Source organism: Symphalangus syndactylus, chromosome 13 (genome assembly GCF_028878055.3).
Source record: "Symphalangus syndactylus isolate Jambi chromosome 13, NHGRI_mSymSyn1-v2.1_pri, whole genome shotgun sequence".
Taxonomy (NCBI): domain Eukaryota; kingdom Metazoa; phylum Chordata; class Mammalia; order Primates; family Hylobatidae; genus Symphalangus; species Symphalangus syndactylus.
This window is the reverse complement of record NC_072435.2, coordinates 110,153,271-110,177,367: the sequence shown is the minus strand read 5'-3', so window position 1 is coordinate 110,177,367 and position 24,097 is coordinate 110,153,271. Positions and strand designations below refer to the sequence as shown.

The following is a 24,097-nucleotide window of genomic DNA, read 5'->3' as shown; positions in this document are numbered from 1 at the left end:
ACTCAACACCCAGCTCATGGTGAAAAATCTCTTTTAACGTCCCGCCAAGACTCGGCCGCTAGAGGGCACTAACAATACATATTTCCAGCCAGTACCAACACCGCAGAACCGAGGTTGGTTTTCTGTCCTTTTCCATCCCATTAGCCAGAAACACAAAAGGACAATGGCCCTGCAGGCTGCCCCAAACCAGTGCAAATCTTCTAGCAAATAGGCCAGAACCTTTGCTGCCATGGGTCTTCTGTCTTCCAAAGTCTGATAACTTTAATGTTCTGTGAAAAAACTTGTAGCTTTAACCATGAGAGGAAATCTATCAGCATATGGGGGGAAACAGACTTTGCTCAAAATAACCTGTGGCTTTTGGAACAAAGTTTTTGATGACTTTTTTCACTTCTGATGAATCAGATTCCCTACTGAGTGACATAACCCTCATCAATTTCCTCTCTCTGCACCATTTGGCTTCCAAGGAGGTACTCTTGGCTTTTATTTCCTGCATGTTAAAGGAAATTTAGTAAGATTGATGGCTTAATGTGTAGCCAAATATCATACAGCTTATAACCAGAGTGTTTTGTAACTATTAATAATTAATATGAAATGGGTACCCTAGTGGGTGATGTGCTTATTCTTGGCATCCCTAAAAGCAACTCCAAATCTCCAGGCTCTTTGAGCTGAGAGATGGGTGATAAACGGCAATGAATTACAAGAATTGAATGCTTTCTAAGTCCCACAGTGCTGGGGTTGCTAACATTGTGTTTGTACAATGTTAGCATCTGTATCTGTTTGCTGTTTCTCTCAACAAAACACACACCTGGCTTCACTGAGGAGGACAGAAATGCTCTTAGACATTTATCCTATACCTCAAACCAAAGTAGGCTCTCTCTGAGCAGTCTAAGCTTTCTTATTGACCAGGCTTCAGATTCCAATCCTGGCTTCAAAGAGAATTCGGCTCCTCCGTGAGCAGAGGGGAGAGGAAGAAATCAGTCATTGACTTTAAATTGCCCTGTAGCCTTTATTCTTAATTGAAAAGGTGCCTGGAATGCTAATGTTCCCCCCCACCAACATTAGGCCTAAAGAAGAGGTACAAGTAAAGGAATTTGAGTCCAGTTTTGAAAATGGAGGTGCATAATCATTCATGAGCCCCCATTTTAGCAAATGAAGTTGCCCCACATTCAGAAAATATCTTCTTGGTTGCCTCCTTGGCTACAAAGACGTATGTCTTCTTTTTAATGTTCTCTTCATTTATCCTCAATGAGTTTCTGCACCTCTGAGCCTGAGTCTTTTTGGTTATCAGCAAACCACAGGAGCCTGATAATTTTGGAAGGGGCACATTCTGATGAGAAAGAACCTATCTCCATAACTTTCCACCGCAGAAGAAGAAGAAAATGCCTTGGCAAAGATAAATGACTCTGGTTTTCATTCAGATCCAACATCCATCTTGGCAAAAACTAAAACCAGTTTGCAGGGATTAAAAACGTGGCACGGAGGTTAGACAGTCATTCCAGCAGACGAAGGTCTGTGAAAAGATAAGCCTAATTCTTTGGAAAATGTGACACTTTGACTGCTAATATCTTGACTTTCTTCACATCCTTTTTTTTTTCTTAAGAGAAATTTCTCCTCTATGCTTTCCTTTTCTTGCTTGAATGTTTATCCATGGAAATGCATGGGTATTTAAACCAATAACAAATCTCTAATATTGCTCTTGGCCAAAAACTTCTGAGAGAGGATGTGACAGAGACTTTCTTCAGAAAACAAGCACGTGAACTTCCAAGTTGCCAGGCAGTACCTTAGACCCCATTAGAGCACAAAGAGAAAGAAACACATTTAATCAAAGAGCCTTTTCCCACACCCTCTCCTTTCCCCTGCTCAGTGTTTTGAATCCGCTGAGTGTTGTGTCAATGTTGGTTCCTAAGTTTGTGGTTTGTCAGAAGGGTTCAAAGGCAGCGTCTGATATTTGGATGTAGTATAACTCAATGGAATGTCTTGATCCTGTCTCAGAAATGCACTCTGCCATGAGGCAACAGGTCAATGATGGAGGCCAGAAAAATAAAAGACTGCCCAGATTATTTGGGGGAAGTTTACTCTCAACACGGGGCGTCACAACCACCAGGCTGAGGAAGTCCTCTCTGTATTGCTGGCTTTTCTCCTGCTCTTTCTTGGATGCATTTGTGTGTTTAAATCTTCTAAGGTCTCTGGTCTTACAGATCCAGAACTTGACAGTAAAAACTTACTTTGGATCAGAGAAGTTCCCAATATACGGACTACAGAGAATTTTAACATAAATTTAAAATGTAGTGCATTCTCACCTAGTGTGGACACTTAAAACTGAATGCCAGTACGTCTCCTGGGATCTGGGTAAAAATGATAGAAGAAAGGGCTATTGAAACTTTGTGTAGGGTCAGGTAGATGTTTAGCACTGAATTAAAAATGGGTAAACAAAAGCCTGAGATGCACACATAGAATCTAGAGAGAGCAAGTGGCTTGCCCAGGGGCACTTTATAACTGGTAGTGATGATGGTGGTGATGGTGATGGTGGTGGTGATTATGGTGGTAATTATGGTGCTGATGATGATAGTGGTGCTGATGACAGTAATAATGATAGTAGTGATGGCTGGTATTAGTGCTGATGATGGTGGTGATGGTGATGATTGTGTTGGTGAGGTGGTGGTGAGGTTATGGTGAAGGTAGGGATGATGGAAGTAGTGTTGGCGATGATAATTGTGTTGTGGTGGTAGTGGTAGTGGATAGGATGATGGTCTGGGGGAGATAGTTATGGTGGCAGTGGTGGTTGTGATGACAGAGGTGGAGGTGATGATAAAGACTGGATTTCCAAATCTGAAGGTTCCTACTATCTAACTCTCTTAAACCTTTAACCTGTTATGTTTAATCAAAGGATGCTGGAGCCAACCTCTGCTACCCCATTGATCACCAGAGTTGATTTGGCTGATCTGGCTGGCTATGTGGGTGTCCCCTTCCTCCCTCACCACTCAATGTGCATTCCTCCCAAAGCTGCCCACACAGTCAAAGAAGACAACTTTTACCGCTAGTAGACTTGTAGGCGAGCACACAGAATGTTGTAAGGGTGTTGTCAAGTTTTAATGTTTAATGTGTCAAGTTTATTGTATTTTTTCATGATAAAAATAATAAAACTCACTGAAGTATATGTGAAAAATATATAAAAGTTAAAGGATAAATAGCAGGTATATCTGAGAGGCACAATTTCAGGGCATGTTTGCTTCTGGTTTTCAATATGTATGTTTTGAAGGACAATTTTTTTTTTTTTTTTTTACCACATATTGGTTTTGCTTTTGTAATCCGGAAAAAGAAAGAATTTAGAGTGTCAGTAAGAGCCCTTATTGTAATGCTTCCTTGACACAATAGTGTCTATATAATTACTCCGATATTGTAAATGAGAAAACTGAGAGTCTAATTTGCCCCGGTATCCTACCAAGAAGAAATGACAGGGCCAGAATTTAAACCCAGGTCTCCCCAACTCCAAAGTCATGCTCAGATCCAATGTATGTCACTGTCTCCTAAGGGTGACATTTAGGTGGCCCTTTAGGTCATCACAGAAACACTGTCCCCAAGGATGACAACTCAAGGATGTGAGGGCGACTTGGCTGCAACATCTGCCACCCCATTGATCACCAGGGTTGATTTGGCTGATCTGGCTGGCTAGGTGGGTGTCCCCTTCCTCCCTCACCACTCAATGTGCATTCTTCCCAAAGCTGCCCACACAGTCAAAGAAGATGACTTTTACCGATAGAAGAGGGCTGTTCTTCAGCCAAGGGTGTAGGAGTAGCAGCTCTCCCCTCCTAGAACTTCCGGACGAGCCCTCCAGAAGCCTTATAACGTGGTCTTCTGATAGTTTTTACAATTCAAGCTTCCCAGACCAACTTATCCTGAGTTTTGTTCCAAAGCAAATGTTGCTTTAGCAAGGTTCTAGTGAACTTGGGGTCTAGTCTTCCTGGAATCATAGTCTTTTAAGAATTGGACATGTACTTGGCAGGCTGCTATTCCAAACTCTATCCTTAGTGCAGAAATGCTTTCTTAACATTCCAGGTAGACTGTCCTCACTTTGTTCATGAATGCTGCCTTGACAGGGAAATCTTTCTTCCCAACAAAGACACACACACATGACACACAGACACGAAGAACTCTCCCTTTTAAAATCTCAACCACATGTTGAGCTGAAATTGACTTCCTAAGTAAACTTCGTCAATTACTCAGAATAAGGCTGTTTTCTCTTCAACAGCACAATTCTCTACATATTTGTGGGCAGCAGCTTCTGTCCCCAGGATTCGCAGTCACAGACCGCTTCATCTGTTTGTCTAAACTTCTGGGATCCCTTCCTCTTGGTATTTCCTGTCGTTCACAAACACTGGAACCCCAGACCTGAATCCTAGTGCTGTTCCCATCAAACAGAACCTTGGTTCAGATGCTATTCTGTGACTGCAGCCCAACATGCCTGTGAGTCATTATTTTATTTATTTATTGAGATGGAGTCTCACTCTGTCACCCAGGCTGGAGTGCAGTGGCGTGATCTTGGCTCACAGCAACCTCCGCCTCCTGGGTTCAAGTGATTCTCCCGCCTCAGCCTCCTGAATAGCTGGAATAACAGGTGCACACCACCATGCCTGGCTAATTTTTGTATTTTTGTCTAGTAGAGATGGGATTTCACCATGTTGGCCAGGCTGGTCTCAAACTCCTGACCCGAAGTGATCCACCTGCCTTGGCCTCCCAAAGTGCTGGGATTACAGGCATGAGCGACCATGCCTGGCCAACTCTGAGTTATTTCTTTAAACAAACTTATTGAGATCTAAATCACAAACATCATACAATTCACTCCTTGAAAGTATACAACTTAATGATTTTCAGTATTTTTACAGATACAGACAACTATCACCACGGTCCATTTTTGAACATTCAAAAAGAAACACTGTGCCCTTTAGCTGATTCCCCTAACCCCTGTCCCCCCCGGCCCTGGCAATTAGGGATCTGCTTTCTCTCTATATAAATTTTCCTGTTCTAGACATTTTATATGAATGAATCGTGCAATATGTGGTCTTTTATAACTGGCTTCTGTATTAGTTCGTTCTCACTCTGCTATAAAGATACTGCCAGAGACCAGGTGATTTATAAAGAAAGGAGGTTTAATTTACTCAAGTTTCACATGGCTGGGGAGGCCTTAGGGAACTTACGATCATGGCAGAAGGCGAAGGGGAAGCAAAGCACATCTTACATGGTGGCAGGAGAGAGAGAGCCAGAGGGGAAAGTGCCAGACGCTTAACAAACAACCAGATCTCCTGAGAGAACTCGCTCATTCTCACAAGAACAGCAAGGCGGGAATTCACCCCCATGATCCAATCACCTCCTACCAGGTCCCTCCCTCAAAAAGTGGGGATTACAATTCAAGATGAGATTTGGGTGGGGACACAGAGCCAAACCGTATCAGCTTCTTTCACTCAGCATCATGTTTTCAAGTTTCATTCAAGTGTGGCACATGTAGGTACTTCCTTCTTCTTATGGCTGAATAATATACCATTGTATGGATAAACCATTTCGCTTATTCATTCATCAATCAATGGACATTTAGGTTGTATTCCTTGCGTTACTTTGACCTTATTATTGGTGAGTTTCAGTAACCCAAATCTTCAAGTTCCAGTCACAGCAGCTGGGATGAAGCCACTTCTTCATCCTATGTTTTAGCATCACATTAAAAAATAAACATGAGCTTAAATTCGTTACTTAGCATGTTACCTAGCAATATTCCAAATTTTAAGTCCTTTTAAAATCATGCAAATCTGAGATATTCTTTTTATCATCTCTAAACAGGGCCACCTTCAGGGTCATTATTGGTGATAACAGGTGTGTTCAACGCCAAGTTTGACACTGAAAGAGTGTTTTCCCAAAGCAAGTTCTCTAATTCCATGAGATAGGAATAGATGTCATGAAAAAGGGAGCCATCACCAAGAGGGCATGGACCACTTCAGTCCCTTAGTCTGTTTCTATCCAGAGACCAAAGAAGTGTCATTTTTCTGAGGCAATGGGATCCTGTGGGTCCTGGGAGATGGGGGCACAGGGACCCAGTGGGTATCTTGCACTAGACCAAGTTTGAAGACTGATCACTAGTCTCCCTCTGCCACTGCAGTGAAGGTCTTGAGTAGACAGTAGCTTTCTGGAAAGAAGTTCCTCATTGTTCCTTTCTGGTTCTTGGCACACATCTTCCATCATCCCATAGGAATCAGTGCCAAGGCTTAAGATGACTTTGGCTCAATGAGAAGCTGCAATTGTTTTCCACCCAAATTCCATGTCACAAGAATTCTTGGCTAGCAGATGAAAGGTGGGTAAGCATGTATATGAGACTGGAATCTTCTGCTCCCCTGTAACACATTCACCCACCCCACTATTCTTTGCTCTGACAGGAAGAAAATTTACCCAGATATCAGAGAGGCCAACTTGGCCATGGTATTCTCCAGGAGGTTTATGTTTTAGTTAAAGTTTAAATCAGAAAGGATCACACAAACTCTAAGACCCCCTTACTGTGTTTAAAACATTTTTTTAAGAGAAAGATCAAAGATTCAGGACCTCAGGGGGAAAGGGTTGGAGGGAAGAATAATGGCAAGGCATGGATAGCAATGTTTGTGTGGCTTAAAAGACAGACCGGCTTAATACCTTCCTTCATTGTTACTGTTTTTCCTCAGGTAGACCCCAAATGTCTCCTCATAGTTATGTAATAATTGCAACATTTGGAAAGTGCTTTGCAGCAGTTTATAAATCGCTTGCACATATATTCTTCCTCTTCCTCCTCCTCCTCCTCCTTTCTCCTTTTTCTTTTCTCCTTTCTCCTTTTCCTGCTTCCCCTCCTCCACCTCCCCCTCCTCCTCCTTCCTATCTCTTTTTGTCTTTCTGTCTCTCTATCTCTTCCTCTGCATTTAGATCCTCACAATGACCCTTCAAAGGATATGAAGGACTTGTTACCGACGAGAAAACTGAGCCTTGGGCAAAGAAAGAGACTAGCCTTCCAGCTAGTAAGACGGCGGAGCTGGGCTTTGCTGACTCCCATGCTAACGTTTTCTCTCCACTCTACCAAGTTAACTCTCAGGAACAGAATTCTAGGACCCCCTGAGCAGTGGGTTGGGGATTGAGGGTCTGCTAGTTACTGAAACAAAGGCACTCACGGAAGCCTGGACGTCTCTCTGCCCTAGTAAATTCTTAATCAAGTGCATCGCCTCCTCCTCATCCAAAATCAGCTGCCTAGAGACGATTATATGATTTTATTTTGTTTTCCTTGTCTGTTTGTCTGACCTGCTTATCTCGCCTGCTTTAAAGTCAGCTTCTAAAGTGCACATTAAAGGTGATTAGAAGACTCAGGGCTGTCCTCAGTCATTAGTGAGTGCTTTGGAGAGAGTGCTGCTTCCAGCGCGCGCGTCCCGGTTCCTTCCATCATGCATCACTGACCGCCAGCAGGCCTGCCACGTCTCTCTGGCTTCCCTCACCAGTGTCTGCCCCTGATGGAGCTACAGATCGGAGGGGCCGGAGACGAGTTTAATTTAAAGACGAGCCCCCCTTGTGCTGCTAAAGGAAATGGCGTGTCAGCTACGTCAAAAATAGATACTGTTGCGCAGATATATGGACAGGGAGGTGGACGCCGCCCCTGCCATTCATTACCTGGATTGCCTTTAAATGTCAAAACAAATCCTTCTCCGGTCCTTCTCCAAAACTTAAATCATCAAGAGAGACAGGGTCAGCCTCTGCAGTTTGGAATGCTGGAGGAGAGGGGAATGGGGTGGACGATGGGGGTGGGGGGAGTGGAGAGGGCTGCCTGTGCATCTAGGGATCTGTGTGTGTCTTGAGCAAGGATTTTTCCCTGCTCCCTTCTGAAAGGTTGTTCAGATTGGAGCCTGCCCCTGCTGTCCTGAGATTGATTTCGCAATTCCAGGCAAGTGCCTCTAGATGTATAATATAAATATAGATGTGGATGTGTATAAAAGTAGTAATACATATTGTGTATGCATATTAACAGCTGATGTGAGCATGAGTAATAGCATGACACAAACGTGACAAAAGTTACACAGGTTTACGCTAGTCAATGCTTTCTATGTGCGAGGCATCTGATGTTCATCTTATTTAATGCTAGAGCAACTCTACGAGGTTTATAATTCCCATTTTTCAGGTGAGAGAACGGAGGCTTGTAGAGATTGAAGTACCTGTTTAGGGTTGCACAATGATACTAAGTGGCAGCACTTCAAAGCCTGTATAGTCTTAGGCTCAGCACTGGATACGTCATCAAAAAGTTCAGACTAGAATTCTAGCATGAGGAGAGAAATGTAATGACTAGCTTATACTGGCATGGATGTTTTAAAGCCAAAGAATAACCAGATTGTAATAAGTAAAGTAATTTATATTGATTGAAAAAAATCAGTGCATGCATAGGAGGCTGGGAGTGTGAGCCAGACTCCCTGGCTTCAAATCCTGCTATTTCCTAACCATGTGCCCTTGAACACATCATTAATCTTTTTGCTCCACAATTTCCTCATCTGTAAAATAAGGATAATAACAATACCTGCCTCTTAGAGTGGTCAAGGCAATAAAATGAATTGATACATGTCAAGCACTGCAATAGTTTCCAAGCATAAGATAAACTTTTAATAAATATTAGCTACAATTAAGCACACATGTATTTAGTTTATTCTGTTTTTTAAATCCTCTCTACTAAATAACCATATGGCTTCCAAGTTAAAGAATTCTAAACCATTGAGATTTTCCTGAAAATGTGGACAGGTCAGATAGATAGATAGGGAATCTGTTTTGCAGCATTTACATATTTGAAGAAATCATTATATTCTGGGTCACACATGCATATATAAAAATACTAGTGTTTTTCAAATATAATTAAAATTGCATAATTATAAATATATTTTTAAAAACAATCCAAATGTCCATCAGCTGGTCAATGGATTCATAAAGTGTGGTTGGTTTAGTATATCCAACCATGGAATACTGCTCAGCAAAAAAAAAAAACAAAAAAAAGATGCATACTACAACATGGATGAATCTCTAAAACCCTATGCTGAGTGAAAGAAGCTAATAGAAAATGACTTCATATTGTATGTTACCATTTATATGCAGTGCTCGGAAAAAGCAAATTCATGGAGACAGAAAGCAGATTAGTATTTGCTTGGGTCTGGAGGTCTAATTTTATCCTATGAGTAATCTTGGTATAGCACAGATGCTCCCATGCTGTGAACCGACCACATGCTCTGTCTTGGCCACCAGCCCTATCTGGAGCCAAGGACTCGACTCTGTAACATCTCAGAGTTTGTCCTACCTCTCTAACCCCATACTTGCTCAATCTTCTGTCCCAAAGTTCAGAGTGACCGTGCTCTGCAAGTTACTCGCATTGGACAAGCTCTGGATTAATGTTCAGTGCCCCAAGCTGGGTTCCTGTGAAGTGTGCTCATCTGTGCCTCTCCAGCCTGTCCCAAATTTGGGACGAGAGAAGGTGTCACAGACAGCCTCTGAAGGAGTGTTTCTCAGCTTCATCACTATTTACATTTGGGGCTGGATGATTCTTTACTGGGGGAGGTGGGGGTGTCCTATTCATTGTAGGATGCTTAGTAGTATCCTTGTCTTCTACCCACTAGATACTAATAGCATCCACTGCCTCCCCTAACCCCCAGTGGTGACAATCAAAGACATCACCAGCTATTGTCCAATGATCTTGGAGAGACAGGTCACTGCCGGTTGAGATCCACTGCTCTGGAGAAATCATCTGTTTGTTTTTTCCCACCCCTCATCTTGGTGCTCTCAAGGACTTTGGTCATGTCCTAAAGCTAGTGAAATATGGTTGGCTGAGGAAAAATCCTCCTAAGGAAATATTTGCATTTTTATTTAGGACAAAGTCACTTCTTGTTGACAGATCTATTAGCACCAGAACTTATTAAGTTTTGTAAAGAAAAACCAATCTATATTGTGTGATTAAAAGTCATTATTTTTTTTTTTGTTTAAACAATCAAACATTACAATTATATGTAATTTATACAGTGCAAGTTTCCTGGAAATTCCATACATTTAGAAAACCCCCATTAACATTTGACCTAAGGGCTTCCATACAAATGCACACATATACAAAATATATATTTAAATAAGAACTTACTATGCACACTCTTTAGCATCTTTTCTCTGCCATGGAAACAGGATGTTTTGCTATATTAGCTCTTGCCACAACAATGCTGCATAACAAAATTACTCCAAAGCTCAGTGGCTTAAAACTGTTATCCATTGTCATGCTCACAGGTCTGTGGGGCAGCTGCAGCTCAGCTCAGCTATGCAGGACTTCGGCCTCCACTTTGAGTCCAGGTCTGACTTCCCAGACCAGTGACCATCCAGGTCATGTGATCTGCTCCATGTGTCTCATCCTGGAGTCCAGGCTGAAGGAGCAGTGACAACCTAGGACTTATTTTTCTTTCACGATAGATAATCAGAGTGCCAGAGATCAAAACCAACCGCACAAGCACATTTTAAGCTTCTGCTCACATCATATCTACTAACATCCCTTTGGTCAAAACAAGTCATGTGGCCAAGCCCAGAGTCGAGTTGCAGGAAAACGTGCTTTCAGCCACAGTAAAGCTGTGGACATGTGATATGACCTCAGAGGAGTGGGTCATTGGGACCAATCATTTAACCTATCACATTTAGAAGAGAACTGGACATGAAATGGTATCCATGTCTTATAATCACTGGTTTCAGACCTTGCCTGACACAGTGCTCACATCATCCTTCCCTCTTCCCAACTCTCTATTTTATGTAGCTTAGTGGCCAACATTTGTACCGACAGCCATAGAATCTCTGAAGAAGCAAGTAATCTGACAGTGGGAAAGTTACTTAACATTGCTTTTCCTCAGTTTCCTTATTAAAAATGGTGACAAAGCCACCTAACCTGAGTTTCCACACATGTCCAGCAGCCACAATGGGACTATTGAGGAGAAGCTTGAGAGGGAAGAGGGTGGGAGGAAAAGGGGTCCACCCCTGCCTCTGTGTAACTACAGCCTCCATGAGTCCAGCTCCAAGTACCTGGTGGAGAGACTGGGTCTGCTCTTGGTCAGCAGGATCAACAGAGCTGCAGAGAACAGAGGAAAGTGAGGGCATGCTGAGACCTGCTGACACCTCTGCACTTGTCACCTCATCTAACCAGGGTGGCCCTCCAGGACTACTGGCTGCTGCTTCATCTACCCTTCCACCCTTGCAGAAATTCAGTTTTTGGCCAAGTCTAATTCGGATCTGAAGACCAAAAGAACTCTTGGAAACATATTTCCAGCTTAACCAAGTTGACACTCTACAAACCACCCCATAGCCCAGAAATAAATGTGTTGAGTCTGGAGCCCTACTGTGTTGAGTCACAGAGCCCTACTGTTGAGGAATAATGCTACTGTTGAGGAATAATGCTACTGTTGAGAAATAAATGTGTTGAGTCACAGAGCCCTACTGTGTGATGCTGAGCCTATTAAGAAGACATAAAGTACTGTTTGTGGTTGGGCACAGTGGCTTACACTTATAATCCCAGCACTTTGGGAGGCCAAGGCAGGAAGAGCACTTGAGCCCTGGAGTTCAAGACCAGCCTGGGCAACATAGTGAGACTCCTGTCTCTACAAAAATTTAAAAATTAACCAGGCATGATGGTTTGCACTTGTAATCCCAGGTACTCAGGAGGCTGAGGTGGGAGGATCACTTAAGCCCAGGAGTTCGAGACTACATTGAGCCATGATGGCACCACTGCACTCCAGCCAAGGTAACAGAGTGAGACTCTGTGTCTCTAAAACAAGCAAAAGTACTACTGTGTCTTTTGTCTGCAATTTTGCAGTAGAGACAAGACAAAGGCACATGAACCATTAAGAGACCTCATGGATATGCAGGACATGACCAAATACATATGGCTAAGGCCCTGTAATCTGAATGGAGGAACCTTTGATGTCTCTGAAGTGTTGTGATCTTTGACAAAGACAAGGAAAAGTGAAAGTTAGCCGTGGACAGATACTGGGTTTCCCACATGTGATAGATGGAGTCGTTATTGGCAGTATAAATTCCCTACACTTGATATACACATCCACACTCTTTGACATGTGACTTTGCAAGATTTCCCACTAGAATGGGTGGACTGTGCTCCACTTTCATTAGTTTTGGCATGTGACCTGCTACGGCCAATGAAATGTTAGGGAATGTGACACAAATAGAGGCTATAAATGCTTGGTTCTTATGCTTCTTCCATTCTTCATGTTAAGAACATGTCCTGAGTGGCCACTGGTCCAAGAAGGAATGAGAGAGATGATAGATCAGACCTTATCCCAGTCTGGAAATGGAGCCCTCCCAGCTGAGCCCAGCCATAAGCAGCTAAACTATAGTCAGCTCCTGGATTCTTGAGCAAGAAATAAATGCTTGATACTTTAAACCATTGAATTTGGTGGTGAGGGAGGGAATTGTTGAATGCTGAAAGCATTCTTGCAGCACCAGCTGGCTAATATACCATGTAACCCACTTAGTGATTGATTTGGAAAAAGTTGAGATCTACTAAAATGTCATGATCCCCATGTAAGGAAATTCAGGTGCAAAAAGTGATAGCTCAGTATAGCAGAAGGAAATACATGTGGGTAGGTCACCAACATCCACTTTTTATTAGGATGACTGACTGAGTAGTGGAGTGGGAGATTGAACCTTTAAAACAAACCACTCTGCTTTAAGGGACCTCTAGTTCTATACAGAGCTTGCATGTAAATATACCCTTCTCTCAAAATATTATAGCTCCTCACTCTAAGATGTCTTCATGATATTTATTGTTCAGTTGAGTTATGCTTCCCGTAGAAAACTGGGAAATAAAATAAAACAATGAAAAAAATTTAAAGAACCTAATTCTACCACCCAGAGATGGCTTCTGTAAGCTTATTAGCACACAGTCTTCTGTATGCATATTTTTTCTGATAAAAGTGGGATCATACAGTGTGTAGGGTTTTATAATCCACCAGTCTCCATTTACAAAGAGACTATGCATGTTTACTTTTTGTAGTAGTTTCCTAAAATATTAAACACATTGACATAATCTAATTGACCAGTTTCCGATTGCTGCACACCTACATTCTTTCTGGTTTCCGTCTATTGTAAATAACACTGCAACGAACATCTTATACCTAAATATTGGTGCAGAGTTCTGATTACTTCCTTAGGATAAATTCCTAGCAGTAGAATTACTAGGCATCAAGGCTTTTAAAAATATGTTTTAAATTTTCCCTCCGGAAAGGTTTATTGATGTGTACCCCTCTCCTTGGTGTTTAAGAATGGGTACTGAGGCTTAATGAAATCAGGGAATTTCAGAGTTAGTCGATATTTTCAGTTAGCAGTGCAGTTCATCAGAACCTTTCAGCCTGGGCTCCAGCAATGGTTCATGTATTCAATAAATATTTTTAGAGTGTATACTATGTGTCAGGCACTGGGGATATAGCAGTGAACACAGCAAATAGAAATTTTTACCTTGGATATTTAAGGTCCAAAGAAAAAGCCAACATTGAAAGATTGGCTACTTTTTGAGCTTGACATATACTCGCAGGGACCCATTTCTCCAAAATCATGGAGCAGTCACTTTGCTTTCTGAGCAGATCCACTTTCCTGCTATTTTCAAGATTCCATTGTTCTCATCCCAGACACCCCAGAAGAAAGTCAAGGAGGTAGGTAAATTCTCCTCAAGTGAAAAGGAGAAGTCCTGACAAACCCCTCCCCTAGAAAGTGAAAGGGAAAAAACTAAATGAATTAGGTCAAATAAATTTAGAGCTGCCCACCCCGTCCGCCCAGGAGACGCCGCCTGGTGTTGTGATTTCATAAACCATGGAGCACTGTGCGGGGAGTTTGGGATGATGTCACCTGAACACCGAGCTGTATTTATGGCTTCGTGCCTACAGCTACCTTTCACTTCTTCTCTTTGGGTAAATACATCATGGGCCCATCACGGTGAAGCCAGCGAGTGCTGGCTGAGTGGTTTATGGTTGTGCCTGTGCTGGGAGGTGTGTTTGCAGGACTGCTTGGCAGATCCCTAGGTGTGAGTTTCTAAGATGCTGGGCTCTGGATCCAAAAACCAGGATATCATGGAGGCTGTTTTTGTCTCTTTCAAGATGTTTCCCTCTCCCTTGCTTCCAGCCCCTGTCCTCAATGTCAGCAAAGCCCACTCCCCTTTCTCCCATCTTTTCTTTCTTGGGTGATAGCCAAAGAAAGAAGCAAACCTCCTCATCGACCTCCCTGAACCAAATTCAAAAGCACTTCAGCTGACACCTCTGCTATGTTGACCTTTTGGCTTTTGATTTGGGTGAAATTGAAGGTAAAAGAGACATGAATCCAGCAACTGAATTTGACCTCTTAGGCAGTTTGAGGAACAGGGGTGTCCCCAGGAGACAGGAGGGGACATGGTGGGGAGAGGATGAACAGAGGACTTGGGGGGTACCAGCTCCTCCGGGAAGACTTTGCTGCCTCCATTCCCAGGTGAGTTAGTTTTACGTTTTCTGGGCTCACCTCTGACATAGAATCTATCACACCTCAAAATAACACAGGATAGGCGTGCTCAAAGGTGGAGTCCATGGACCTTGCACACAGTCAGTATGCAACAAATGCTTATTTAAAAAGTGAGTGCCTGAATAAATGAATGAACGGATAAATAGAAGGTTCTCCGTCAGCATCTGGGCTTCTTCCACTTGCCATTTAACTTGGTGTTTTGCCCACCCATTCAACAAAATGTGGGAACCTCTGATCATTCATCAAGCTCTAGATTACATTGGTATCAGTTATTTACACAATAAAAATTTCCTGAGTGCCTACTGCGCATCAGGTCGTGGGTTTGATTCCAGTGCTAAAATGAGATTAGTAGTTACCAATTTCATGATGTTCAATTGAGACTGGAGAAAAAATTATCAGGCAATTTCAATTTCAATTGTTTCATGGATGGGGAAATTACACTATGACAGAAAGGGGAGTTCTGAATCAGACTGGGGGGATGTCATTAAAGTCTTTTGAAAAAGAAAAGATGGGGGTTCTTGCAGACTTGTTTTTGGAAAAGACTTCATATTAGCTGTCTGGCTCAGTTGTCAACACACAGAAGTCCTTGACCACCAAAGAGACCACATGGTATACCTAATAATAATGCCTCCCATTTAAAAACATTGCTGCCATTTGAAAAAAAACTGAGTTGTCAAGGATGTGAATGAATGAGACTTCCAGGCCACTGTTTAGAAAATGGGAGGATAAAATGGTGTAACTATGTTGGAGAGCAAACGAACAATAGCCAATAACTTCTATAAGATGCATGTACATTTCAACCAAGCAGTTTAACACCTGCTTTGGCTCCTAGAGAAACTCTTATATATATGCAAAGAGAGCTATATACAAGAATATCCACTGCAATATTGTTTGCGATGCTAAAATCCTGGAAACTACCAACATGGTCATTAACTGGAGAATGAATGAGTAAATTAAGGTGCGTATGTTCAGTGGAATGCGCCATAGTGGTTAAAAATAACCAACCAGAAGTGTATGTGTCAACATAGGTCAGTCTCAGAATTACAGTGTTAAGCAAAATTTCCACAAGAATATGGACAGAAGATTTTTAATGTATGAAACAACATCATATGTTACATAATATATGTTATTTAAGGATAAATATATGCATCCAGGGTAAGAATGTAAAGATATGCATATGAATGATAAACCTCAAAATCAGGGTGGTGGTTACCCTTGGAGAGGGGGGAGAAGATAGGCAATTACAAAGAGTTACGTAAGAGGATCCACCTGCATCCGTAAGTTTTTATTTTTTAAGCTTGATATTGAATATATGAGAGTTTATTATATTTATTCTCTACACTTTTATGTGCTTGCACTATTTCAAGATGCAAATTTTAAAATGCTGCTATATACATACTATTATGTTCTTTGCTTCTCATGGAACCTTGTGAAATAGAAAAGCAGGAAATGTTATTTTCCTGGCTGGGCTTTTTAAACCCATTGTGTGGATTATATAAGAATCATCACAGCAGCACCATGAGGCAGTTGTGATGATTGTCCCTATTTCACAGACGCAGCCATTGAGGCTCACAGAGGGAGCAGCTTGCCCAACTCATGCAGTTATGGCAATTTGGGGCAACAGGGTTTGAACTCATGACCCATAGCCTCTTTGCTCAGGAGGCATAGAGTGTAGGAGTTAAAAGGGTCACCTCTACCACGTTCCTAGGCTAAACTCCCAGTTCTACCTCTTCCTACCTGTATGACCTTAGGCAAACTTATCTCTGTGTCTCAGTTTCTTTACCTGTAAAATGGGGCTAATTATAGTAACTTCCTCATGAGGTTGTGTCATGAGGATTAAAAACATTCAGAAGAACTTATAACAGTGTCTGGCAAGTAGTAAATGCTACAAAAGTGTTTCTTGTTGTTGTTTCTAATTATGCCTGAACTCTACACACAGGTGACCTTCAAGCCATGCTACCATCAGGCACTGCTTGGAGCTGGGTGGTGGTCAAGTGCAGGCTTCCAGCTTAGGGAATGAGGGGACTTTCAAAGATACAGGGGCCCATAATTTGGCCAGCAGATGAAAAGAATCGGTGATAGATTCATGAACCAGGCACTTCTCCTCCCTCCATTTGTTTTTCAGCCTTTCCCCCTCACCATCACTCACTGGTTCTATAAACAGACTTCCCAGTAATCGTTTTCCTTCCCTTTGAAGTCTCCCATCCATTCTCTCCTCACTCTTAGCCCACTCCCCTTCCTCTCCAAGGAGGACCTCGTGTTGGCAACAGTTTCCAACTGGACTGGGCGGAGATGCCGTTCATAACACCATCTAGAAGGTTAGTTCAGTTCAATCCAGCACATTTCTCTGAACACCTACTGGGTGCCTTTGAAAAAACTTAGCTGAGGAGAGAGAGTCACAGGGAATGAAAGAGAAAGGCCCAATCAACGAGGTTGGAAACGAGGTTTTGTCAGAACATCTCCTGGAAAGCTTCCTCATCTTTCTGAGCCTCAGTTTTCCTATCTGTACAGTGGGGATAATAATACCAGCAACTTCACAGTTATGTGGGAGGTAAATTACACACTAAATGTGAAGCATTTGTTACCATGCCAGGAATGAAGCAACTCAGCTAATGACAGTTTTCTTATTTCTGTTGTTACAGGTGTGATGAAGAAGGAAGAAATTTGAATAATGTCCAGCTTCTGGTCTAGAAGATTCGGTAAGGCGAACAGCCATCTGCTTAAATCCAGAGCCCAAGAGAAATCCAGGTCTTGAGGGAAGAAGACCAGTTCCATTTGGAACATGTTGAGTTTGAGATAGCTGAGTATGGGCCACATGGAGATATCAAGGGTGCATCTGGCAATTCAGGTCTGGAGTTTGGGGGCTCAAGTCATGAAACAGTCATAATTCCTGGGATCCTGACTCCCACTTTTTGCAGTGACCACACAAACCCACTTCTGGAAGCTTGCATATGGTAGAAAAGGCTTTTTGCAGTCCCCTATCCCCCTATGCACACAAACATCTCTGAGCCAAGTCCCAGAGGTATGTCACTCAAAGGAAATAACCCAGTTTAGACAATGACCAACCATAATGCCCTCTTCAATGGAAAACAAAATCCAGGCTTCTCCTCCAACTAGAGAAGGAGACCCAGAAGAAGGGGCAGTGATGATGTTTCAGGGAGATTTTCATTTCCAAGAGCTCATAGCACACCTGAGATATAGATCCCACACATGTTCCACACGAACAGCCCAGTGTATGCACCTACACACTATTGAGTAGGTGCCAGCTACATGGCCCAGAAGAGGAGGGTGGTCTCTGAGAAGGCTGGTCCATTGGCCCAAGAGTCTCCTTGATCAATAGGAAGGATGCAGCTGGAAGTGAGATAGAGTGGGACCCGTGAAGACTGGCATTCAGGGAAGGCTCTTCTGGCCCAAGACTAGGACTAAAACTGGATATGTAATAAGCCTCCATCAGCTAAAAGGCATCATGTAGCTTGTACAGAGTTTCAAGAAACACTAAATTTATTTGAATTAAAAGAAGTCAAAACCTGCCCCCAATAAAAGTATTATCCATATAAAAATCAAAGAAATGTAAACTAAAACTCTAATCTCTCTTCCTCCCACCCCACTCTCTGCCCACTCCCCAGTCCCTAGAAGGGTCCCTAGTCATCAATTTGTGTCATTACTTCCTGGCACTTTCTCTAGGTGCACTATATAAGAAAGCTTCAATGCACGTATGCAATCAATACAAATGGTTTATCTTTATTTTCAAAAAAAATTATTAAAAACTTTTTTGAACCAGGCGCGGTGGCTCACACCTGTAATCCCAGCACTTTGGGAGGCTGAGGCAGGTGGATCACGAGGTCAGGAGTTTGAGACAGGCCTGGCCAACATAGCGAAACACTGTCTCTATTAAAAATAAAAAAAATTTAGCCGGGTGTGGTAGGCACCTGTAATCCCAGCTACCTGGGAGGCTGAGCTAGGATAATCGCATGAAACCGGGAGGAGGTTGCAGTGAGCTGAGATTGTGCCACTGCACTCCAGCCTGGGCAACTGAGTGAGACTGTCTCAAAAAACAAACAAACAAACAAAAAACACACAAAAAAACCATTTTTTAAAAGACAGGGTCTTGCTCTTTTGCCCAGGCTGGAGTCCAGTGGCACAATCATAGGTCACTGCAGCCTCCAACTCCTGGGCTAAAGCAATCCTCCAGCCTCAGCTTCCTGAGTAGCTGGGACCACAGATGCACACCACCAGGCCTGGCTAAGTTTTTCTGTTTTGTAGCGATGGGGGCCTATCTATATTAGCCAGGCTGGTCTTGAACTCCTGGCCTCAAGCAATCCTCCTGCCTTGGCCTCCTAAAGTGCTGGGATTACAGGCATGAAGTACTGTGCCTGGCCTAATATAAAAGATTTTTTAAAAGCTCTTGTTGGACCCATATTTGTGAGAGGAGAGAAATGATTGCCCATAAACATGTGTATTTGGAAAATTCGCAAATGAATATTGGTACTTTGATGCATTGCATAGGAATTCACTGAGCATCTGCTCCACACGAGGCAACATGTGTATTTATTTGTGTGCAAAGCAGCAAAGGGGGCTGATTTGGACTGCATTCCCTGTTGGCATCTGCACTCTTATGTGCACACGGCATATGTAATGTGGACATCCATTTTTTATCTCAATTGATTCCTTACCCCGGGTCTGCTGGTAGCTGCTTGGCTCATTGCAGAAAGTGCAACAGTGCACCCAAGCCGCCCCCACCCCCCAGCCTTTGTGGGACTCCTCGCTCTTTTTCCCTCCTTCTTTGGAGATTTTATTTATTATCTGTGGGGAAGTGTATTGTTTGGAGATTCTGGTTTCTATTTCTCCACTGGCTTTGACAGATACTCAAGGAAAGGGGGTACAGGGGGAGAAGAGAGCATTTGGTTTTGTTTTATGATACGCCGTGGAGGCTCTGTTAAATTCTCAGAGGCCTTTGGGCCCGGAGGACCATGTAAATGAAAAGGCAGTGGTGATGGTTTACGAGGGCTTGTGGAGAGAACCATAACGACACAGAATGAGTGTGGTCATTCTTTGTAATGTAAGCAGTGGAAATAGCAAAACTGGGTTTAATGTGGGCAGTAATTTTTACAGTGCTAATAATACAGCAGTCATCGTGGTATCAATTTATTTTATGCAAACATGAAGGGGGTGCTAAGATGCATTATGCCACAGAGACTCCTTGATCCCCTTCTGAGATCAGACTGCCTGGGTTTGCCTCTGGCCTCTGACACTGTATTCCTTTTCTGTGTAAACTTGGGTGAGTTACTTGGTCTTTCTGAGTTTCAGTTTCCTCCTCTGCAAAATGGACATCACAAGAACTATGCCTATCTTCTGAGGTTGCCGTGGGGATGGATATAATGCCTGAAGCACTGTGCCTGGATGGTGAAGACGGAATAAATCTTTTCTGTGGCTTTCAAGCACAATGCATCCTCTTTGTAACACTGCTATGAAGAAGTGATTTCATCTCTTTTTATGGATCAACTAACTTTTATTAAACTATGTTGTCTCCCAGAGAAAGGTTCAAATCCTTGTTATCATGAGCCCAACATGTCCAAAATCAAAATCACTTATCTCTTTCCTTGTTCTGCCCACATCAGCATTTTCTAAGGTCTCTGTGGAGTCTTTTGAAATGCATCATTTATCCCAGCAGTCTCCAACCTCAGTTGTGCATGAGAATCTGCAGGAGAGCTTTTTAAAAAATACCCATGCCTGGTGTCCAACCCAGAGATTTTGGTTTAGCTGCCTTGGGATGAGGCTCAAGCATTTCCAGATGATTTGAGTTCACAGCCAGAGCTGAGACCAACAAGGTACACAGCTGCCCAGGGGAGGAGCATTCGCCTTCCCCTGAATTCCTCCTCACTCTTGAAGAACCCTGTTGAACTCACTGCTGAGACACTTTCAACTCTTCCTCATTCTCTCTAACCTTGGTGTCAATTGCATGCTTGTCGCTTCTCCATTGGACTGCTGAATAAACCTCCCTCTTGGCTTCTAGACTTTCAGCGTATCCCTCGTCAGTGGTCAACCTGCGCACCATTCTAGCTCCCCAAGTGTTCTTTTCACAGCATGCATCTGATCACAGTGCTTAATCTCTCAATGGTTTGCCATTGCCTATGTGATTTAGTCCAACTCCCCAGCCTCTATTCAGAAGCCCTTCTAAATAGGCTCAGCCTGCCTTTTCAGCCTCATCTGCAACCTCCTCTTCTGCCTGAACAATCACTATTTGATCATGCTCTTCTTTCCACTACATCTGTCCTCGCCCAATGGTAAACCCTTACATATTCCCCAGCCCAAGCCCCTCATCCACCTCCTAGGCAATATGGATTGCTTCCTGGGGACTTTGTAGCCTAATATGATACATGCTGTAGAAGTATGTACAGTATGGTTTTTATTTACATATCCGTCTCCCCCATTTGCCTTGGGAATTCCTCAAGTTCAAGGACTGGGTCTTATTCATCCACATGCTTATTCATCACCCCTCAGAAGCATTTGTTGAGCAGAACAAGCTGTATCACTTTCAGGTTTTACTCTGTGGCAGATTCTATTTTCCAGAGTGCCACAGCGATATCTTCCATTCTACATCTTCTTCTTCAGCATGACCCTGTGTGTCATGTGGAAAGTCTAGCTTCCCTCTGCTTGGGCAGGTTTGTGAATGTTTCTACCAGTGGAATGGGGCATAAATGATGTTTTATGACTTCCAAGTTTGGGCCATAAAAGTCAATGCAGCATCAGCTTTGTACCCTAGAGCACCTCTGCTTGCATCCTTAAGCCTTCATGGAGAAAGTCTGACACCCCTGGGGCCACCATGTTGTGAAAAAGCCAAGCTGCATGGGAAGGCCAAATGTACATGCTCTGTAGACAGTCCCAGCTGAGCCCAGCCTCCAAGTGGTTCCAACACAGGCAATAGATACATGAGAAAAGAAACTTTCAGAAGATTCCAGCACTAGCCACCTAGTCACCTCCAGGCATTTGAATCTTTCCAGCTCAAATCTCAGACACTGTAGAGCAGCAGTAATCCACCTTTATGGTGCCCAGTCTAAGTTACTGACTCTTAGAACCCGTGAGCATAAAAGATTTGTTATTGGAAACTGCAAAGTCTTGGGGTAGATTCTTATGCAACAATAGCACCTAAAGGGCTCTGTTTTCTCCTTTGTTTGATATGCAGCCCTGCACTGGCTCTGCCTACCACCCCCTCCCATATCATCCTCCCTCACCAAGATGCACCTTTACTGGACTTTCTGCTCCTCTATCATCCCTACCCGGCTCCACCTCAGGGCCTTCACCATTGCTGTTCCCTCTACCTGGAACAGTGTTCCCTCTGCCTGAAACAGTCTTCCCTGCCTCTTCCTATCATGGTGCCTTCTTATCATTATTGAATTTTAATTAAAATATGTTTTATATGACATACATGTTGTAAAGTATAAACATGTAAATAATTTATAATTATATGTTGTAAACATAGCATGAAAGTTATATTTTATGTAATAGCCAATACGTTCACAAAAACATGCTCAATATCATCAGTCATCAGGGAAATGCACTATGTATATACTAAAATGGCTAAAATAAAAAAGGTTGACAATACTAATTATTGATAAGGAGGTGGACCTGGTGGGAATGCAAAATGGCAGAACCACTTTGGAAAATAGTTTGGCAGTTTCTAATAAAACTAAACATAGAGTCATGCACACATATAAGCCAGCAATTCCACTCCTACGTATTTACCCAAGAAAACAGCAAACCCATATCTACCTAAAGACACGTGCATAAGTGTCTACAGCAGCTTCATACATAAGAGCTAAAAACTGGAAACAGCTCAAGTGTCCATCAACTGAGGGATGGGCTAAGGAACTGTGGTTCATCATCCATACCACCCATACTATTCAGCCACAGAAAGGAATAGGCCAGTGATAATTGCGAGAACATGGATGGACCTCAGCCACAGTTGGCTAAGTGAAAAAAGCCTGGCACGGGAGGCTGCATACTGTATGATTCCCTTTCAACCACATTCCAGAAAAAGCGAAACTAAAGGACAGGAAACAGATCGGTGGTTTCAGGAGGCTGTGGGGGCTTGGTGGTGGGGGGCAAATGGACAGGCTGTAAAAAGATTCTAAGGGACTTCGGGGGCAGGAAAATGTTCTGTACTTTGATTCAGTGGTAGTTATACAATAAGACGCATTCATCAGAACTCCTTGAACTATATCATTATCAAGGGAGAATTTTAATGTATGTAAATTACCCCGATAAACCTGTCTTATGAAAAATCACTTCTTTAGGGAGGCTAAAGACTTCTCTGGCTTTGTTTTATTTAAAAGATATCCTCATCCATCATAATCCTCTCCCACATGACTTTTTCTTTGCATAGTACTTAATGATTTCTAAAATTATATATAAACCCACATACATTTAATTTATACTATATATTTATATAAATATATATAAATAAATAAATATATTTATATGTATATATAAATAAATATATTTATATGTATATATAAATAAATATATTTATATGTATATATAAATAAATATATTTATATGTATATATAAATAAATATATTTATGTATATACATATAAACATTTTTATATAAATATATATATTTATATAAATAAATATATATATTTCTATAAATAAGAAATATAAAATATATGTATATGAACAAGAAATATAGAATATATTTTCTATAAATTAATAAGAAATAGAATATTTTTATATAAATAAGACATATATAATATATTTATATAAATAAATAAGAAATATATAATATATATTTTATATAAATAAATAAGAAATATATTTTTATATAAATAAAATATATATTTATATATAAATAAGAAATGTATATTTTATATAAGTAAATAAGACATATATAATATATTTGCATAATATATATATTTTAACTTGCTTACTGTCTGTTTCTCTTCTAGAATGGCTAACTTCCGAGGCAGGGATTATATTCATCATGCTTACTTCTCTATCTCTAGTTCCAGCCCACCGAGTGGCAGACAATGAATGTTCAAAATAAATATTTATTGAGTTAATGGAAAACAAAGTGGCTTAGGCAAATACATGCAGTGACCTAAGCTGCTAAAAAAAATTTTTTTTAATCCTGAACTGAGTTACTTTCAAACTAGGCAACTTCTCAGCCAGAGCCCACTCTCTGCCAGAACCTCCAGCCTCTTCAGAAGGGGCAAACGTGGATGATGAGGATTCCCGAGTGGCCTGGGATTAGGGCACAAGACGAGCGCTTTCCCTGGACAGCTCAGGTCAGAAAAGAAATCTCCGTCTCCCAGGCATGGTTCACTTCCCCCATGCATGGCTGTGGCACGTTCCGTCAGATCAGGTAATAAAAGTACGGTCAGGAGGTCTGCAAACTTTGGGTTTTGTTTTGTTTTATTATTAAAAACTAAACATTCGGAACACAGATAATTCGGTTCCGCATGAGGCTTCCTTTGGCTCCTGCATCTGAGGAATTTAACAAGGGACAAAACAGGGAAATATATACATAGCTATTTGGTATAGAGATTGAAAGC

The 24,097-nt window shown here is 42.0% G+C and overlaps 2 long non-coding RNA genes across 2 annotated transcripts in view; one reads left to right on the top strand and one right to left on the bottom strand.

Moving 5' to 3' along the window:
* The window catches only part of LOC129459992 (uncharacterized), a 60,243-nt gene that overhangs the window by 2,105 nt on the left and 34,041 nt on the right, over positions 1-24,097 (bottom strand). The window lies entirely within an intron of this gene.
* Positions 7,675-23,554, top strand: LOC134732160 (uncharacterized). Its single transcript, XR_010115045.1, has 3 exons — positions 7,675-7,740; positions 17,187-17,392; positions 23,492-23,554. It is a non-coding gene; the product is annotated as an uncharacterized lncRNA (long non-coding RNA).